This window comes from Artemia sp. Qi Xiang Cuo, chromosome 2, assembly GCF_049724085.1.
Source record: "Artemia sp. Qi Xiang Cuo chromosome 2, ASM4972408v1, whole genome shotgun sequence".
Taxonomy (NCBI): Eukaryota; Metazoa; Arthropoda; class Branchiopoda; order Anostraca; family Artemiidae; genus Artemia; species Artemia sp. Qi Xiang Cuo.
This window is the reverse complement of record NC_142795.1, coordinates 57539725-57547916: the sequence shown is the minus strand read 5'-3', so window position 1 is coordinate 57547916 and position 8192 is coordinate 57539725.

The following is an 8192-nucleotide window of genomic DNA, read 5'->3' as shown; positions in this document are numbered from 1 at the left end:
GAGACAGCCAAACAAAAGATCAAGGAACGGTATGGTAATGATGAACATTACAGAGAAGCAAGAATTGAGCAGGCTAAACAAAAGATCAAGGAGCGTTATCACAATGATAAACTTTATAGAGAAGCAACAATTGAGCAGGCTAGACAAAAGAGCAGGGAACGTTATCACAATGATGAAGATTATAGACATGCAAAAATTGAGACAGCCAAACAAAAGATCAAGGAACGGTATGGTAATGATGAACATTACAGAGAAGCAAGAATTGAGCAGGCTAGACAAAAGATCAAGGAGCGTTATCACAATGATAAACTTTATAGAGAAGCAACAATTGAGCAGGCTAGACAAAAGAGCAGGGAACGGTATGATAATGATGAAGATTACCGAAACAAACATAAGAAAAAAGTTGCTACCAGAATAATGGGTAGATACTGGGGTGACAAAAGCTATAATGAAAAAATTAAATTCTCTGCGAGGTTGTACCGAAGAACGCATAAGGACAAACGGAAAAATTACATTCAGAAATACAAGAAGATGGCAAAAATGCAGGCTGATCTTCGTAAATTGAGAAACATTTTACGCATGTTTTACCAGGATCACGAAAAGTATTCAAAATTACAGATTAAAATTCTCTTTGAAAGAGCGGATGCTGTTGAAAAGTCGGCTAGAAATTCCTTGGCAAAGCTTCATAGTAATATCCAAAAGAAATGTTGTCAGTTTAATGAAAAGCTTCCAAGGTATGGATTGGCAACTGCGGAACAGTTTACAGATGCAATGGAAAATGTTCGACAACACAGTGAATATACGGAGGCGTACTTCTTTGAAAATTCGTATATTAATTTTGGAAGGAGCAATTGCAGTTTATGTAGCAGCAATAAAAACATATATACAAGCATACCTATCAACAGCGAAGGAAAAGCAATGTTTTTTAATTATGGCGAAAACGAGCCTGTTAGGGTTATTAGTAAATGTGTTTGTAAGACTAATGATTTAGAACAAATTCCTGGAGCACCGACTCAAGAAAAAAGCATTTCTAACTGTGTTTTAAACAGTTCTTTTAGTTCTACTGAATATTTGGCAAAAAATTCTCTGTGTAGTAGAACAAACTGTCCTGAAAAGTACGAGACAACTATTGAAGAATGCTCTGAATCTAGATCTGACAAGGAAATTATGATGGCTGATTTATAATTAAGAACGACCTCTTGCCTATACTAAATTTTATACGCCACTTAATTATAGTATAGGTTAGTAATTCCACAGATAGCTTGGCACTGGAACATCGTAGACAGTTGTTCAATGGCTCATTTTAAAGGAAATTAATGGGGTTAAAAATGTTTTATAATTAAAAAAATTATTTTTAAAATAGAATCAGTTTTTTATGTTTACATTAAAAGACGATCATTGGAATAACAAACAATTGCATACATTGGAATTAGTTAGCAACTTGATTGTTTGAGGTTCGTCTCTTACTATTTCAAAGAAGAAAAAGCCGTAGGCTTTTTCCTGGTTGTAATCAGTTTATTATCCGGGTTGCAGCGGTAGCTAGCAACTTACATAAAGGAGCGATATAGTTCATCATAAATCCGGGTTGCAGCGGTAGCTAGCAACCTAGTAAGAGACGATCACGTCCAATGTTAAGAAATATAAAAACCCATAGTTCCTAAATAAAGGAGTCAGATCAAATTCATAATAAAGAACGACCTCTTGCATATACTAAATTTTATAGGCAACTTAACAATATCCGGGTTGCAGCGGTAGCTGGCAACCTAGTAAGAGACGATCACGTCCAATGTTAAGAAATAAAAAAACCATAGCTCCTAAAAAACAGAGTCATATCAAAACAAAAAGTACACCATTAGAACCGCCATGTCCGAAACCCCTGTATATTAAACTTTCTGTCATTTGTCTTGAATAACAAAGAAAATATATTGGCTTGAAAATCAAAAAAATTGACTCTAACCACGTTATTCTCCACAAATGGCATAATTTTTTTTCTCTTTTTTTTTTGTTTCTTTTCCAAAGATAGCTTGGCACTGGAACCTCGTAGAGAGTGGTTCAATAGCTCATTTTAAAGGAAATTAATTGGGTTAAAAATCTTTAGTAACTAAAATAAATTATTTCTAAAAGAGAATAAATTTTTCCACCAAAAACTGCATTTTTGATGTCTTTTCATGCTCAAAAACACGAAATTATGTTGTTGTTTCTGAAGACGTCATGAAATAATATCGCAACGCGATGACGTCATGAAATAACATTATTACGCCATTCTTTGTCGTTCTTAAATAGTAATTGATTTTCAAGCCAATATATTTCCCTTGCTGTTCAAGCCAAGGGACAGAAATTTTACTATGCAGGGGTTTCGGACAAGGCGGTTCTAATGGTGTACTTTTTGTTTTGATCTGACTCTTTTTTTAAGAACTATGGGTTTTTATATTTCTTAACATTGGACGTGATCGTCTCTTACTAGGTTGCTAGCTACCGCTGCAACCCGGATTACGACGAACCCTATTGATCCTTTTATGTACTTGTAGCTACCCCTGGCGCCACTGTATATCAGTTACTATTGGCGAGAGATTGTTCTTTACTGTAATTAAGCCAAAAAAGAAAATTTTGGTTCCAGTAGTTTCGGTTACTATTGAGACAAGTAGCTATTATTACTATAGAGTTCATTACCATGAACTGTTTGATTGCTTCAAAATTCAAATATCTTTGAAAAGACTGCAGCATGAAAATACATCAAAAATGCAGTTTTTTGACAAAATTGATTCTACTTTAAAAAGTATTTTATTTTTAGTTACAAAAGTGACTAGATGTTGCAATTTCCTTTAAAATGAGCTATTATACAGCTCTCTATGATTCCCCAGTGCCCAGCTAGCTGAGAAGAAAAATCAAGCGGAAAGAAAAAAATATCCCGTTTGTGGAGAATAACGTGGTAAAAGTCAATTTTCTTGATTTTTAAGCCAATATATTTTCTTTGTTATTCAAGCCAAAGGGCGGTAAGTTTGCTTAACAGGGGTTTCGGACAAGCTGGTTCTAATGGTATACTTTTTGTTTTGATCTGATTCTTTTTTTAGGAGTTAGGGGTTTTATATTTTTTTACATTGGAGGTGATCGTCTCTTGCTAAGTTGCTAGCTACCGCTGCAACCCGGATTAAAGGTAGAACTCTTTCTAATTGATTACAAACAGGAAAAAGCCTACGGCTTTTTCTTCTTTGAAATAGTAAGAGACTAGCCTCAAACAATCAAGTAGCTAACTAAATCAAATGTATGTATTGGGTTTTTATTCCAATGACCGTCTTTTAGTGGAAAATTTTAATATATTGACCTTAAATATAATAACTGTACTAGCCTATACTATAGTTAAGTGGTCTATAAAATTTAGTATAGGCAAGAGGTCGTTCTTTATTATAATTAATTCCCTATAAAATGAGCTATTGAACAACCCTCTACGATGTTTCTGTGCCAATCTATCTCTGGATACAAAAAAAGAAAAAAAAAATCTCCCGTTTGGTAAGACTAACGTGGTTAAAGTAAATTTTCTTGATTTTCAAGACCATATATTTCCCTTGCTGTTCAAGCCAAGGGATAGACTGTTTCCTATACAGGGGTTTTGGACAAGGCGGTTCTAATGGTGTACTTTTTGTTTTGATCTGACTCCTTTTTTAGGAGCTATGGGTTTTTATATTTCTTAACATTGGACGTGATCGTCTCTTACTAGGTTGCTAGCTACCGCTGCAACCCGGATGATATTGCAGGATGTTAGCTTTATTTTTTGTGTAGTAAAGTTTTTTATTAGTAGAAATTTGGATTGCTCTATTTTGATATTGTTTTTGGTTATTCTTTCTTTTTTTCCACTCGCGTGAGACCATATTTTTTCAAGGTTTAAAATTATTAAGTACACAAAATCCCATGTCGAGTATCTAAAACCTAGCATAAAACAAAACTAATTTTAAAATTTTCAGGTATTTATCTTGTTTGAATTACAAAATTAGTATTATTGGTTAGACACCATAAATATTTTTGCAGTTTACATAATAAGTTTAGCGATTCTGGACTGAAAACTAAAATAATTGCATTTATGAGACAATAATATGGAGATATGTACTTTAAGGGTTACAAACCAAAAAAAGTTTGGTTCCAGGATACAATAATAAATTTGAACTGAGATGAAAAAAATTTTCTTCCAGGAGACAAAAAGCAAAACTAATTTTAGAATTTTCATGTATCTTCGAACATTTGAACCTTTTATAATTTATAATGATGTATAATATAAATACTGTAATCTTAAGTATAGTGAAGTTGCGTATGCAAGTTAGTATAGGGAAGAGTTCGTTCTTTATTATAAAAGCGGAAAGAAAAAAATATCCCGTTTGTGGAGAATAACGTGGTAAAAGTCAATTTTCTTGATTTTCAAGCCAATATATTTTCTTTGTTATTCAAGCCAAAGGGAGGTAAGTTTCCTTTATAGAGGATTCGGACAAGGCGGTTCTAATGGTGTACTTTTTGTTTTGATCTGATTTTTTTTTTAGGAGTTGAGGGGTTTTATATTTCTTGACATTGGAGGTGATCGTCTCTTACTAGGTTGCTAGCTACCGCTGCAACCCGGATAATTTCGAATACTTTTCGTGATCCCGATAAAACATGCGTAAAATGTTTCTCAATTTACGAAGATCAGCCTGCATTTTTGCCATCTTCTTGTATTTCTGAATGTAATTTTTTCCTTTGTCCTTATGCGATCTTCGGTACAACCTCGCAGAGAATTTAATTTTTTCATTATAGCTTTTGTCACCCCAGTATCTACCCATTATTCTGGTAGCAACTTTTTTCTTATGTTTGTTTCGGTAATCTATATCGTTATCATACCGTTCCTTGCTCTTTTGTTTCGCTGTCTCAATTTTCCCTTCTCGATACCCCTGATCCGTAAGATACCTCTGTTTTGCTCTGTCATATTTCATTTTCTTAAATCCTGGATCACAAGACATCTTAGTAGCAATCCTTACGCGTGCTCGAGCTTTATTGCGTTTGGTGGCATTTTTATCTCTTTTAAATAAACTTTTCTTATATTTCAGGATGTTAGCTTTATTTTTTGTGTAGTAAAGTTTTCTATTAGTAGAAATTTGGATTGTTCTATTTTGATATTGTTTTTGGTTATTCTTTCTTTTTTTCCACTCGCGTGAGACCATATTTTTTCAAGATTTAAAATTATTAAGCACACAAAATCCCGTGTCGAGTATCTAAAACCTAGCATAAAACAAAACTAATTTTAAAATTTTCAGGTATTTATCTTGTTTGAATTACAAAATTAGTATTATTGGTTAGACACCATAAATATTTTTGCAGTTTAAATAATAAGTTTAGTGATTCTGGACTGAAAACTAAAATAATTGCAATTATGAGACAATAATATGGAGATATGTACTTTACGGGTTACAGGATACAATAATAAATTTGAACTGAGATGAAAAAAAAATTTCTTCCAGGAGACAAAAAGCAAAACTAATTTTAGAATTTTCATGTATTTTTGTTGTTTAAATTAAAAAATTACTATTACTGATTAGGTATCATAAATATTTTTGCAGTTTACATAATAATTTTAGCGATTAAGCCAAAAAAGAAAATTTTGGTTCCAGGAGTTTCGGTTACTATTGAGACAAGTAGCTATTATTATTATAGAGTTCATTACATGGACTGTTTTATTGCTTCAAAATTCAAATATCTTTGAAAAGACTGCAGTATGAAAATACATCAAAAATGCAATTTTTTTGACAAAATTGATTCTACTTTAAAAAGTATTTTATTTTTAAATACAAAAGTGACTAGATGTTGCAATTTCCTTTAAAATGAGCTATTATACAGCTCTCTATGATTTTCCAGTGCCCAGCTAGCTGAGCAGAAAGAAAAAGCGGAAAGAAAAAAATATCCCGTTTGTGGAGAATAACGTGGTAAAAGTCAATTTTCTTGATTTTCAAGCCAATATATTTTCTTTGTTATTCAAGCCAAAGGGAGGTAAGTTTCCTTTATAGAGGATTCGGACAAGGCGGTTCTAATGGTGTACTTTTTGTTTTGATCTGACTCTTTTTTTAGGAGTTGGGGGGTTTTATATTTCTTGACATTGGAGGTGATCGTCTCTTACTAGGTTGCTAGCTACCGCTGCAACCCGGATCAGCCTGCATTTTTGCCATCTTCTTGTATTTCTGAATGTAATTTTTCCCTTTGTCCTTATGCGTTCTTCGGTACAACCTCGCAGAGAATTTAATTTTTTCATTATAGCTTTTGTCACCCCAGTATCTACCCATTATTCTGGTAGCAACTTTTTTCTTATGTTTGTTTCAGTAATCTATATCGTTATCATACCGTTCCTTGCTCTTTTGTTTGGCTGTCTCAATTTTTGCATGTCTATAAACTACATCATTATAATAACGCTGTTATTCACTATCAATTTTCGCATCTCGATACGCCTGGTCGGTTGAATACCTTTGCTTTTCTCTTTTCAAGATGCTATCTCTGTTTTTTTGGTAGTACTCTTTTTTTAACTTGCGTGTAGCTTGCTTGATTGAAACCATTATGTAACCATTAGTTGAATTTTTATGTCCCGTATCAAGTATCAAGAACCTAACAAAAACTTAAACTAATTTTTTAATTTTCAGATATTTTTCTAGTCTAAATTAAAAGATTAAAACTATTGTTCAGATACCATAAATATTTTTGAAGTTTATAACTTTATTGATTCTGAACTAAAAACGAAAATAAAATAAAAATTAATTTTTTCAATTTTTACGTCACGTCGCTCATTAAGTCATATATGGTTATTAGTACAAAATAGGTTTTAGATATTACGTCATGTCACGTATTACGTCATATATGGTTATTAGTAGATAATCGGTAAAATATTCGTTCTTTATTATAACTTAACATTGGACGTGATCGTCTCTTACTAGGTTGCTAGCTACCGCTGCAACCCGGATACACCTGGAACCACCATATATCAGTTAGTATGGGAGAGAGATCGTTCTTTACTGTAAATAGCTGTCACCCAGCAGGCTTGAGTTCAATTTCCGTACGGGAAATTTTTACTTATGATGATTTCTTAAGGAACATAATTAAAATTTCTTAATGTAATAAAAATAATTTGTTTTAATTACAAAAGGTTTTTAACCCTATTAATTCCCTTTAAAATGAGCCATTGAACAACTCTCTACGATGTTCCAGTGCCATGCTATCTGTTGAATTACTAACCTATACTATAATTAAGTGGCGTATAAAATTTAGTATAGGCAAGAGGTCGTTCTTTATTATAAAATCTTAACTATAGTGAAGCTGCGCATGCAAGTTAGTATAGGGAAGAGTTTGATCTTTATTATATATGTTTCAGTTAACATGGGCAAAATGTCGTTCTTTATTGTAATTCTATTTTAAAGATAATTTGTTTTAATTAAAAAAAAATTTTAACCCCATTAGTTTCCTTTAAAATGAGAAATTGAACAACTCTCTACGATGTTCCAGTGCCAAGCTATCTGTGAAATTACTAACCTATACTATCGTTAAGTGGCGTATAAAATTTAGTATAGGCAAGAGGTCGTTCTTTACTATAAAATTCCTAACCTATACTATAATTAAGTGGCGTATAAGATTTAGTATAGGCAAGAGGTCATTCTTTATTATAATTTATCAGTTACTATGGTTGAGAGATCGTTCTTTACTGTAGCACGTCGACGATTTTGTTTTGGCCTTATTATAATTGGTATGGTGAAATAATAATATGCATATGGCTCTTAAATCATACTTCTTTATGGTTCCATATGGTCTAGTGGCTAGGATAGTTAACTTTCACTTAACAGGCTCGGGTTCGATTCTAGGTGTGGGAAAATTTTTAACTCTATAATCTTCAATTTGAACCTTTTATAATCTATAATGATGTATAATATAAATACTGTAATCTTAACTACAGTGAAGTTGGGTATGCAAGTTAGTATAGGGAAGAGTTCGATCTTTATTATAATTTTGCTCTCTCAATTATTACTTCTCGATACGCCTGGTCGGTTGAATACTTTTGTTTTGCTCTCTCAATTTTTACTTCTCGATACGCCTGGTCGGTTGAATACCTTTGCTTTTCTCTTTTCAAGATACTAGCTCTGTTGTTTGTGTAGTACTCTTTCTTCAAATTGCGTATAGCTTGCTTCGATCTAACCATTATT